The sequence below is a fragment of the Colletes gigas genome, unplaced genomic scaffold (assembly GCF_013123115.1).
Source record: "Colletes gigas isolate AHSC1104 unplaced genomic scaffold, ASM1312311v1 Colletes_gigas_Sc00004, whole genome shotgun sequence".
NCBI lineage: Eukaryota > Metazoa > Arthropoda > Insecta > Hymenoptera > Colletidae > Colletes > Colletes gigas.
In genome coordinates this window covers 7,545,808-7,559,540 of record NW_025106633.1, presented here as the reverse complement: position 1 = coordinate 7,559,540, position 13,733 = coordinate 7,545,808, and the positions used below count along the sequence as shown (strand labels likewise).

Below are 13,733 nucleotides of genomic sequence, written 5' to 3'. Positions count from 1 at the left end.
TTTTCTCTTCCTTTCATCCTGCTATCTCCAATGCACGAATAGGAAGGTCGTTCGCACGATCTGCGCTTTTGATTATTGAAGGTATATCGGTTAAGGTGCTCCCATCAAATATTAAAGTTTCTGTTCGTTAATGATATTCGTGAAAGGGAAAACACGATACGGTCGAAAGTTGTGCAATCTTCCCGGGGTGGAAATCGCCAGGGATTTGTCTTGGCCCGCTCGATGGTAATTCGAGATAGCGAGATACGAGGGGTCCCTCCCCTTTCGACGACGAGGTACGCGACGGCTTATCGTGCTTTGCTTTTCAAATGGCTCGTCATTTGTCGCCTTTTCCCTCATTTCCCTCTTCCGTGCTCGACGACCCTTCGTCATTATTTTTACAATCGATCCGAGGAGAGATATATACATTCCCACTTTCACCACTATTTCCCACACCCCTCCAAAGAGGTCTCGCTTTAATTACAAAGGGCCCTGTGAACGCGTCGCGGCGGGGGAGGGGGGGGGAGGGGGTGATCCTCGAACGTCAGGACGCTCGAAATCGACGAGGCAGTTTAACCGCTGACATTCAATTACTCGGTTCGAACAAACGCTCGTCGTTGGACGCGTGATATTTCGCGGGATCTCGCCGCGAGAGGCGTCCGTTGCGCAAGATTATGATTGCCCGGTAATAAGCTGAAACGGTTGCGCGTACTTGGGATCCTTGGAATTCCTCGAATCGTTCCTCTCCGTGTAACCTTTTTCACCGGGCGGACAATTTTCCTGCGATTAATTCGTCGAGATTCGTCGCGACAGCATTACCTCGTTAAAACGTCGCGTTCCTCCCTCGATAAAACTCACCTCAAGTCCGATATTTATATTTATGCAATTTTTATTTAATTTTTGCAATAATTAGTAATAAAACTGTATTACACTCGTCTAGAAATAGTCGATATATATAATTAAATTTTTATTACACTTTACCCCATCGTCAGAATATTTTTAAATTAACATTATTTATTCTTTTATCTTTCTTTTTCTATCGACTACCAAAAGACGAACTTTTTATGTGTCACTGGGCATTCTTTTCGCGAGGTTCCTGTGCACACGTGTGCACGTGTGTGTGTGTGTGTTTTTAACGAGCCATTAAATGGTCGTTGAGCGTCAGCTGGAACGGAAATCGGTCTCATCGATGCAAAACAAGCCAGTTCGTTTCGGAACTACCACGGAACCGTTCGCAGTGGTGGTGCACGTTCGCGTGTAATCGTTCCAGACGCTGGGAACTCCCGAACCCTTCTCGATTACCAATATTTGCCGACGGTACTTGTAACTTTTAATTGCCAGGTTTGGCTCCGTAACTGGTGTGTACGTAGTCGACAGAGTCTTCAACGAAAACATTAACAGAAGCTCGGTTCTTACGTTTTCCACGAAACTTCTTCGAGGATCAATCTTTCCAAACAAATTGTTTTTACAATTAGCCTCTGTTACTTTCGTGGGATTTTTAATATTTTGTGTACGCGAATGCACGCCTAATTGCGCTATCCTCGAGTTATTTTACACGAAAATCCATTGAAACGTGAAACTTGGTCACGGATTAATTGCTTCTCTGACGCGGTCGAAGCGTCTTCCGGTCCACGAAAGGGCGGATAAAAGAACGAGAGCCTCGCGTTTCCCTTCGATATCGCGTTTCATCCGATATATTTCACCTGGAAATAGAATCGGCCGCGATATTTCATCCGGCGTTTCCCCGACGTTCGATTCTCTGGAGATCCAATAAGTTTCTTATCAAACCCGTGACTTTTTTGCGGATACAAGAATTTTGCCTCGTCTCTTTTGTTCGTCGTTATTCCACTGCTCGAACAATCGTATTAAAATTGCATAACGATACGAACGAAATCTAATTCGAAATAAATCGATCGTAAACAGGGACGCGACCAATCGATTCCATCGGCTCGGCGAATTTGTACAATTATTTTCACGTCGTTGCAGTCGGTTATTAAATTACGCCGGTCACGCTCTCGTTAGACAGGCCCGTACTTTGTTCTGTTCGACTTCGTTCGAGTACGCGGAACAACTGATAAAACTTTCATCGAAACGAAAGTCCAGGGTTCCGACCAAATTTTGCGGTTTTCATCTATTAACGCGTTGACTGCCAAAACCGTACAATTTTCTACGAGATCGAAACTTCGATTTGAAATAATTGTAAACTGCATAACTTAAAATTTGTCTTCGGTACTTATTTTCATAACCACGCTCAACTTCGTCCTATATAAATTTATTTAACACTAGCATACCCCGTCTCGCGACATATATATCCACGATAATGCAATTCTCTCGCGAGAAAGCGCTCGAGAAGCTTCACCACCTGGCGGTAACATCGCAGTACTGCTACGGGCGAGGTATCGCGCGCAAGTAAACTGTCGTATACAGGGATCACGTGGTCTGCCAAACAATCGTACACATGAAATCTTTGCATATAAATTACATGTTAATAACGCGCTTCTGAGACATGCTACATAGCCTATGTCCGTCCTAGAGTATGCAGGAATAACGTGTCAAAATTTGAGGAAGATCGGTTCAGTAGGTCTTGAGTTTTGCGCGAACATAAAAATCGGCTCTCTCTTTATATAATAGTATAGATTGTTTTTCTAATTGAAATTAAAAAGCAGTCGAAATGACTTCCGTGGGCAATCTAGTGTTAAAATCGTAGTAACACGTGTTGGTTATTCTCCTGGAAAGTCCTTTTTGTCCGTTGTCTTATGTATACCGGAAATGAAGGAGGGGGGAGGTAACTACAATTATTAATAAACGCATTTATATGTTGTACAAAAAGTCACAAAATTCTAAGAAATTGTGTCATTGTATACACAATTGTTTTTCCAATTGAAATTAAAAAACAGTCAAAATGACTTCCGTGGGCAATCTAGTGTTAAAATCGTAGTCCGCCGCCTTTTTTTGGCCAGTGGTAGGCCTGGTTCGGTCCTGCCGTTCCTCGAGATCGCTTTCATTTTTGCGGACGTTTCGAGGTCGGTTTCCGTTTTCCCCGGTCTCATCCGCGAACAGCGACTCGAAACAGGACGGAAGCATCATCGGTATTCGGTTAATCAATCGCAAAGGACCCAGCGTAGACCCGGCCGAAGGAGCCTCGAGGTCGACGAGGTTGGGGTTGCTGTACGCGCATTGCGCAAGAGCATTCACCCCGCTCAATACTCAACGACGCCACACAACGATCCGCGCCGGCTGGTGTGGGTGGATACACCACCGTTGGACGAAGCGGGATCGGGGACCCGGGAGGTGTGGTTCGAACGGAGAAGGAGGAACGAACCAGCTAGCCGGCCACCTCCCCCAAAATGGGTTACCTACCTTTACCCACTTTGTGTACGATGAACCCCGCCTTTGACAGCGTTGCACCGTGGATCTTTTGTGTTCCCCTTTTGCGGACGAATCCGCGTGGCCTTTCCAGAATTTCGCCACGGGGAAACGGTCCGAAATTATAACCTTCCGCGCGCGTCCGACGGGGTGGCTGTTCGTACGGCGTGTTGCGTCAGGTTCCCCCCGATGGAAATGCCATCGACGAGCAACAGATGTTGGCCTGCGGAGCGTAGGAGAGCCGCACGGAATGAAAATTATTGCAACGGGTAGCCAAATTGTTAGTTACGCGCGCCGCGACGTACCTTCTGATCGATTCGAACCGGGGAACACAGCCGGAATCCATCGAGCAAAACTGAACACGATTTTAACGTTAAATAACGTGTTTTGCTCGATATTTCCATACAAAGGAACCATTTGTTCCTTAATTTTTATTACCTCGAGACTCGAGGATGACGAATCCTAAATGTAAAATGTAAAATTCAGAATTGATTAATTCGAAGCGTTAATTTTTCCCGATGTTAGAAAAAGGTGATTTAATTGCTCGCTGGTAGCCATTGTACACCATTTTCTTCTCGTCGTTTCATCGTATTTCAATTATCCGATCTCTGTGTTTTCCTGTTCGCAGCTGCCAGCCTCGCAAGTCAGCGGCGGCTTTCGTAAACTCGGCGCGCTCGGTTCGATGCGCCCTCTTGCGGGCAGAAAAAAACCGCAAACGTCGAGGAAAAGGGAAGCCATTATTAAATCGGTGGTTCCTAGCGAATGACGATTGGCATTTTGCTTGGCTCGCCAGGGAAAGTGAGTGAACTCTCTCGGGCAACGCGTTGCAAAAAAACGTTCTAACCGGCTTTCTACGAGGTGGTAAACGCCGAATGGAACGCGAGAGTATCGAACCGTCGATCCTCGTAAAAATGAGTCACGAAATCGCCTTTGTCGCGCATGATATTTTACGAACGATTTTCAAAGGTAAAGTGTACACGCTGAATACAAAATTCATTAGATCGTTCCATAAGTGGCGCCATACCTAAAGGGTGAATTTCACTAAAAAATAAGGGTCAGATATTCTTGGTCGTTCCATCAGTGTCCAAATGTGTACCAAGTTTCATCGAAATTAACGATCGAGACAGTTTGGTATGTTTCATTTTAGGTTATGAATTTTATATCTAATAAAAGTCGACGAAAATAACCGTTTTACTTCGTCTCGAAGTGCATTGAATAGTTCCCTGGAGAAGGAGCGTTAATAAATAATAAAATCCGTCAAAGAGAAAGTGATTTATTAACTGGAAATCACATTATACCGTCCTCCGCAGTTCCACGATAAAGTGAAGTCGGAACGTTTTGCAACACACGTACGCCCTTTTTCCAGGGAACTATTCGATTGTGTTTGATTCTTCGTATTTTTCTTGCAGCGACGCGCCGACAACGCCTATTCTCGCTGGAGGGATTGTTCGTGTCAGGTTTCATTGTTGCATCTCGAAACACGAGTCGTCGCCGCCGCGAAATGCGAATCGCTCTTACGTTCTAAGAGGATTACAAATTTACTATGCACGAATTCCACGACGGTCCGATAGGTGGCGCGTTTAGTCCTCGATCCATCACGGTCACATTATTCCCTGCCGTATCACATTCGCGTTAATGCATTCGACTTCGTCTAAATTACAATAAACAACGATCCGTCCTGAGTTTATAGGGGAGAATTGAATCAGGGTAGGAGAGTTGAATGTGCTTTGAGCTCTGGGTTAGGTTAGGACGGGGGATGATTAGAATTGATCAGATGAGAAGGAATCACGACCACCGAGTATAGGTTAGACTTAACATCAATTAATAAATATAGTTAAATACCGCGGCTTATTCGCTTAATCTGTTGGAACTTTGCACTGTTGCAAATTAGAATTTAGATCCAAGCTTGTTAATAAATATAGACTTATGTACAGAGTTATTTCAAGCACATACGGCGTGATTATAGCAACTAGGTCAGGCTGTAGTTCTTTTTTAAGCGAAGATAGAACAAAGTCGTAGAAGAAAATTTTGTACGATTTAACGGCGCTGCAACCGACTATATTTAACTATTCTTTTCGCTGAATGAAAAATAATAAATTCTCCAAGATTCGAACGCGTTATCTCCGATGCAACCTGGATGTATTCGAAGATTTCTAGTCGACTTGGAATTGATTTCTCTTCTCGATGTAAAGTAGATAATTTTCGAACGAAATCTACCATTCTAGTTGAGGCGTTCGACCACGTATCCGCCCAGTAAAAGTAAAGCGTTTCTTTCCCACCAATTTTATCCGACGGCCAGAGATATTCGAAACGATCGCGATAAGCCGTTCGCGCCATGCACCGGGGGATCCTTTCGAACACCTTCTACGTGTCGCGAAATTTCAGGAAGGGAAAAAGGAGGTCAGGCCTCGCCGCGTTCGTCCGATTTATTTCTACCCCCCCTCCGCCGTCCTGTTCTGTTACATTTACGTCGATCTTCGGGCGCCAGGAAAACGTTCGCTTTTTCCATTAAGCGCGTATCCGCGTTACGCGCGAAACGGAAGTGTGCACTTTCTCCGAAAACAGAACGGCTTCGAGGCTTCGTCGCGCGCCGGAAGTCGACGAAAGATATATTTTTATTTTAATGAAACTTAGTTCGAAAGCACAATTCACTGAGAAATATTTAGCTTCTCAAATGTTCACAAAGCACGTGGTTAACCTAGACGATTACGAGTCGAGTACTGATTCCCGACAAAATATATCACACGCTAGATTCTTATTTTTAACTTTTTAACGCTCTGGGCTCATAACCTCTTAGGATTTGTCCTCTACTTCGTGTATCAAACACGATTATCGTTCGGGAAAAGGGCAAGGTGTACGCTTTTACGGTTAAAGTTTTTATTTCTATTAGCGTGCACAGATGACGCTCACGCATCGTGTCCACGCGAGACGGTACATATAACCTCTACAGTTTCTCTCGAATAAAGTCGGATAACCGAGCAGAACACCTTGTATTTGGGTTATCATCGCCGGCCGAGGCTTTCTAGCTTTCTATGCTTATGCCAAGGATGTCCACATTACGAAGGATCCCCCACGCACGTTTAACCTCGCATTAGGCCGCCCATTATGTGTCAGTCGCGAGACCCTCGCCTCTTGTGTGTTCCTCCATACCACCGTACACATAGTTTTTTCTCGACGTTCTCGACGATCGCTCACACGGAGGCTCGCCTGTCTGTGACAATTTTCGGTTCACTGTTCCTCCTATAGAATAACGGTTCTAATAGGTTTGTGATCTGCATTTCTACGTAGTAGAAAGGGAATATAATAGAAATTGTGACGCACGTTCGTCGAATAATCAAATGATTCTCCATTCTATCGGGCGCGTCGTTTATTTTCGAATATTGAAATTCAAATTATTTTTTTTTTCGACAATCGTCCAAATCGAATTTGTCGAAAACGCGTCGATTATTTTCCCTGAAAATTAAAAAGAGAAACAGTGTCTCTGTACAGTCTGTAACGCGTTATTTGGACCGCACGGTACTTGGCGAAGATCGATGCGTTCGCAAATACTATTTGTGCCAGTGATTACGAAAGTGATTCGATTCAAAGAAATCTGAAAATATTTCATTTATCGCCGATTCTCCGTTATCGTGAATCTACGTTACGACAATATGGAATAAAAGAAATATTAAAACGTATTAATTCGGGTCACTTTTGTAATCATCGGCGCGTTTATCTGCCAGGGGCGTATTAACATTTTGGCGATGCCCGGAGTGGCATCGAAATGTTTCGCGAGAGTCGACAAATACCCCGCGATACCAAAGATAACGATTGCTCTTAATTAGCCGGCGACACAGATTGACAATTTTTTTCCCCCTCCCCATTTTAATCGCGCTGCGCTCTGTATTAAGTTATCTTTATGCAAAACGATCTGTTATCTCGCGGTAGTTTACGAGCGCTGGCGCAGATAGCCTTAATTAAATCGAGTAGCTGAAAAATGAGGCGAATTCGTCGAGTCGAGAATTGAAGATACGTACGATAACCGTTGTATCGATTAGCCTCGCGAACGCTTCTGCTATTTAAAATTACAATTAACGGCTATAATATTTATGGACGGAATATTAGCGTCCCTTCCGCGTTTTATAATTACGCGCATTGTCAAATTGATATCTCACGCTCGACAAACATTTGAAACGTAATAATAAACAGATCGTGTCTCGCTTTAAAATATTTACAAATAATTGGTACATTATTGTAATTAAAACTGCAATTATTTCAGTCGACTAAATTCAATAATTCCTAAAATAAAAAAGTCGAGATCACGTCGATAGAATCTTCAAAAAATTTGTTTTATTTTTTATTACTAAAATCAGAAGGCGAATAATTTTAACGCGTTTGGTGATTCCATGTTTTTTTTTTTATTTCGTCAAGACAAAGTTCAAGGTTGATAAAAAGAAACGGGACAACGAGCGCCTTTTATCTGTTTCGAAACTTATATAAATAAACACCTTTGGCGATCCCGGTGACGCATCGAATATAAACTGATATTTTAAAATGTATTAATAAATATTCCGATAATGACGTTTTTACGGTTCCAGTCCCGGCGCGAAATATCAATCTTGTTCCCGCGATTGTACGTGTTAAATGTCAGGCGGTTCTTCGCGTGCAGCGCGAGCGCAAATTTTTCCAACGCGGTTCGCCGAACACTGAAAGTTTCATTTTCATGGAAAATCGTTGGATCGTGGGTCGCGCAACAAAGCATTTTTCTCCAAAGATTTGCTCGTTAACACGGTAATTGCGCCGTGGTATGCGGTGACGCGCAAATGATTACGTGTAACGCACATTCCAATTTGTACAGTAAATGTTCCGATCTGAAATTGCATCGGTGATCTTTTCTTTCAGTCGAGGTCGACGTGATTCAATCGCTTCTACGTACGTGTGTGTGTGTGTTTTCCCGTTACTGCGGATTTAACCACATTTAACGATTTGGTAAGAGGCTCTATAGCCTGGACAAAGAAAGAATCAACTTCGGAGACCTCCCACCGTTCGTTCTGATAAGAGGAATGCTTGCGTTGCTCCGCTCGGTGGCGACTAGCGATGGGTTCGAGCAGCATCGAAATTCGATCAAACAACATTTATAAATAAATATCATTATTTGTAAATGTAAACGATTTCGATTAGTAAATTAGTAATTTTTAAATGTATAATATAAATAATTAATTTAAGGGTCAAAAATTTTTTATTCATTTGTTCATTATTATAAATTCGTTGCTTTTAGAAATGAGTTTACGGTCCGAGCGATGCAACCATTTTAAAAATACGTGTTCGTAGAAAGGTTCGAAAGCACCCTAGTGGGTTGGCCGAATGAAAGAAAGCGGAAAAGAAAGTTTCCATTATACCGAGAAGGGATCGAAGGAACGCCAGGAAGCTTTAAAGAACCCCGTTGCACGCTTTCTTTTTCGATCAGGTAGTCGAACCGAACCACCTACCTTGTTCTAACAAAAATATTAGGCTTTTGTAAACTCTGTTTTTTTCTAAATAGAATTCCACGAAAAACTCTTGGCTACGACGATACTTCCGTTACTATCCTTTTTAGTTCGGCCGAAATTGTCGCATTAAACTTCTAGAACCAGGTGCCAACCGTTCTCTTATCGTCTCGAAAGTCACCAGATGTGCGATATGTAATTATCTCGAACTTTCTGCGAGGACCCTAAAACGTTTCGGTAGTCGGCACCTGCCGACATCGAAAATTCTAGCACTTGACCTCCTTTTGATCCCAATATTTGGTCCCTTGCGCTGCTGGGGGAAAGATCGTAACAAAATCGTAACAAGATCGTAGCAATATCGAAAACGTCCAGGAACAAACTGTTCGTTTCGACGATGAAAACGATGCAAAAAGAAAGATATTGAGGCGAAGCTTCCTGTGCTCGCCGCCAGAGGGCTACGCTTTTGACTCTCTCGCAGACTCGACCACCTATTCGTGTATACACTCCTCGTTCGGTCATCGAATGTTCTGGCGTCTCCTATTCTTACAATATAATTTGAAAAACATCGATGCAAATAAGTTACACATAAGCACGCCAATAAATTTTCTAAAGTGGTATAGCATTGGCGGGGTTGAAATATCTCGACAAACTGTATTCGATATTTCCGTGTTCTTTTAAAATATAATTCAAATTTGGTTAAAGATTCGCGTGGACAAACGGGTGAAAATTTCAATTTGAGGTTAGAATAAAATACGAAGGAAAAGGAGTAATTTGGTTTGCAAAAAGGTTGAGTTTTAAAGCCGTAGTCGATTTCACGAACGCCTGTTAACCAGGCGTTCACCACGGTTCGTGCAGTGGCCAACATGACTGGTGAAGGTTTATCTCCTGTATCTGTTTCGGAGTTAACCGTGGCTATTCCACTTATCCTTGGCTCTTTCGCTGTTCTGGCTTTCCTTCTGTTCCACATTAGCCGCCTATGAATACTTCATTGTACGAGACGTCTCAGCGACCGGGGCGTACCTAACGAAAGATAACGTTCACGGAGCGATGAAATCGTCGCGCCGCTAATCGAGGCGATTCCGCTTTCTTGATCGCGCTCGCCGCGAATAATCGGCAAGTATCAACGACAGGTTTGCTTCTGTCGTTGATCTATCGACCGTTGGGGGACCGTAGAGGGCGAGATAAGATTTCTAAACCAGAGATGTCCTTGGTTGGAAACATTGAAAGTGTCTCGTCACGTGGGGTGTCCAGCGATGGAAATAACGGCGGTATTTTCGATCGTCCAGTCGTTGGTTATTCACAGTGTGGCGACACCTCCCGTGCACGCCACCAGAGGGCCCGCTCTCTCGCAAGCGTTTGACCGACCCTCCGTATACATAAGCTCCGCGACCGGACCGTCCAATATCCCGGTGTATTACACGGGTTTTGGTTGGATTGTCCTATCGAAATCGTAAAAAGTGTATTATTTAACATGGTCGTGTTCGTGGACAATACAAATTTTAATGAACCATAAAAATGCATAATAATTTCAAAAAATAAAAACTATATAAAATTGAATGTTACAACATATTTACGTTCGCTAAATGTATTAAAATAACGTTTAAACTATATCTTACGTGAATTTTGATTAGTCGAGTGTAGATGGAATCGTGGTCGCGTCAGTCCCATCGCTGTCGCGTCGTGGAAACGGTGTTCGAGGCGCGTGGGAGTCGATCCAAGTTAAACGCGAAACGAGGCGCGTTATCGCGAAGAAGCCCCACCGGTGTTACGCTGCGAAACAGAATTTGATGGAACTCGATATCAGCTCGCACCGTAACCTCGAAAACGGAGGCGTGCGTGTACAGCCAAGCCTGTCACGGCGTAGAGGGGAGGCACGTTACACATATTTGAGGTCAGGAGATATAAATAAATGCTAATATCAACAGGCGCTGGCCAGTTTGATATCCAAAGCCCCGTTTCGTTCGGCGACGCGCGCTGCTCCCGGCCTTTCTGTACACCTCTATTGAGCATAGGTCACCGTCCAATTCAGATAACGCCCCGATAGCCGGACCGTTTCATCTAGGATTCGTTAAACGTCGGCCGTGCTCTTAATACGATCATCGACTCCGCTCGCCGCGTCGAATCGCCGATCCATCGAGCGCAGCCGTGGGATTTTAAACGTCTCGAATCGGTTACGATCTATTTGAATAAATTACCCTCTTAAAAACGGAATCGTTTCGATTCTGAAATTCAATGGATTCTAATTTTGATTCGGATCCCGATGGTAATTTAGTTTCTACGTTATTTCTCAACGGATCGGTCCAGTTTCGAACGGCGAAACTTCGATTTTGAACAATCGTAAAATATTAACGTAACTTAAAATTTGTTTTAGTATTTATTTAGTATTTATAACAACCCGAAATCGAAGTGTTCGAATTTTCCAGGCAACGTCGGTTCGTAGATGTAACACGGTCTGGGAAATGTAACCGACTGTCGCATATTACACCTGTAATGTCGGTCGTGCGACGTATTGAGAGCCCACATGCCCACTCGGCAGAGAATTACATACAGGCGTATGTGTGACGACTTATCTGCGTAACCTACTCCACTTGTAACTGTTTGCGAGAACACTTCCTCATTACACGTGAACGCGCCCACCGTTTTCTATCGATTGGGCCGCCACCACCATAGCGTGTATCATCTTTTTGGCCCGTGGTCCGATCTCGTACGATTTATGTTCGCCTGTGCCTCGTTCACGTTTGAATTTACGTGTTTCGGTAACTTTTACAATTTTTATCGAAAAAATGTGTTAAGAAAGTCCTATGGTTTATTTTAGGAAAAAATAACTTGGAAAATGTTTCTTTGCGTTTACAAAACCAGAATTCCAAGTGGCTAAAATATGTTACACGTTAAGTAGTTTGAATGGTACGCCGTCATATAAGGGATTTGGCTTGGGAAAAATTTTTTTGGGAGATTCTAGAGGCTATTCTAAAGTTATTAAAAAATTAAATTAAAAAATTTCAAATCGTTCTAAAGAAAATATTTTTAGCTAGAGGAGTTAATTACAAACATTTCTGGTGATTAGACATACCCCCGAAATTCTACGCATTTTCGAGAAAAAAAATCGAGCAAGTGGACAAATTTTTCGACAAAATTAAAAAATTTAAATTCGCTCTAAAAAAAATATTTTCGGTTGCGTGGGTCAATTACAAACATTTTTGGTGATTAGACATACCCTCGAAATCCCACGCACTTTCGAGAAAAAAATTCGAGTAGGTGGACAAGTTTTTTGACAAAATTAAGAAATTTCAAATCGCTCTAAAAAAAATATTTTTAGCAAGACGAGTTAATTACAAACATTTTTTGTGAATAGACATAACCCCGAAATCCCACGCACTTTCGAGAAAAAAATTCGAGTAGGTGGACAAGTTTTTTGACAAAATTAAAAAATTTCAAATCACACTAAAAAAAATATTTTCCGGTGCGGGGGTCAATTACAAACATTTTTGGTGAATAGACATACCCCCAAAATCCTACTCACTTTCGAGAAAAAAATTCTTTTCCGAAAATATACAGTGTGGTCAGAAAGGTTTCCCCGAAATTTCATGCGTATGTTTAAAAAATCACAATTTCTGGACGGACTGACCGATTTTAATGATTCAAAATTCAATGAATGAAAAATCAGTCAACAAATTGGTATTTTTGATTTTTGTCTTATTTTGGCCTCTAAAATCTTCCATTAAAATTTTCCAGGGGTGGCCGCACACCCTGTATATAAATTGCCACAGTAGAAATGTTGATCCTTATCGATGGAATTTGAAAACGTTACAAATATTTATTGGCAACGCGGTAAATAAATTCAGTATGTTCGAACGATAATAAATATGTCGAGAAAAGTTGTTGAAGTTTTTCGCGAAAAAATAATTGGAATAATTGGTTGAATAATCGAGTTCCTAATGCGAATTCCCCCTCATGGTTGTACCTTAACGGTCGGAACTCGATACGCTCGTGTATAGTTGTCGGTAAAATCGAGTCACGGGTCGATAAAGAACACCGATAGCCCGCGAACGATTCATAAACGAGATCCAGCGATACGCGATTAATGCGCGTGTCGAAATACGTTTCGTCTGCGAGCCGTGGCGATAACATAGTAATTGCTTCTCGCTACGCCGTTTGCTTCGCGGCTGCGACGGACGGGCCGAGTGAAAAATCGCCTTTTCGTACGCTGCTGGGGCTCGTTTATAAATTTCAGCGGCTCGCCAAGCCGCAGGAAACAATTTCGAACGATGCAACAAGCGAACGTCCGCGCGTCGTAAGTAGCGACGGGTTTAACGCATTGATTGCCACGGTGGTCACCGGTGACCGACACTTTGAACTTAAAACTTGGACGAGTCTGAGTCAATTTTTAAACGTAACTAATTAAAAAGCTAAAATTTCAAGAAAAACAAAGTTGTAAGTTTTTTTTTTATTATTTTCGTGGACCAGAAGAATACCAAAGTAACAAAGTTTAGACCATAGGTTTTCGTACATATATTTTTCCAAGTATATTCCCGAAGAAAATGTAAAAAAATATCGATTGTTTTTCAAAGTTTACAGTTATTAGAAGAGTGTAATAAAAGTTTGAAGCTGTTTGCGACTCGATCTCATCGCTAGACGTAAGACCTTGCTCGGTTGGGTACAGTGTTCGATTTGATCGATCTGTTGTTCTGTCCCTGACCTAAGCACGTATCTAAGTCTAGTTCTACGCGAATTGATGTTTAAATTTACCGGAGCATTTTTAGTTCTCGCGATTCGCAACATGGTGTTGGTCGGGGCTCGTTTGTTCGAACGCTGGAGGAGGTTAGTCTCCATCTTGTTTCTCATCTGAGCTTTCGTTTGACGTCAGCGCCGCCAGTATCTTCATGGCGATTCATTTTGGCCAAAAGTTTCGATAACGTTCGTTAT

General features: G+C 42.6%; 1 protein-coding gene across 3 annotated transcripts in view; it reads left to right on the top strand.

The window, feature by feature from the left end:
- Positions 1–13,733, top strand: part of LOC122405402 (protein roadkill-like) — a 106,499-nt gene that overhangs the window by 8,834 nt on the left and 83,932 nt on the right. The gene's annotated exons all lie outside the window — the stretch shown is intronic.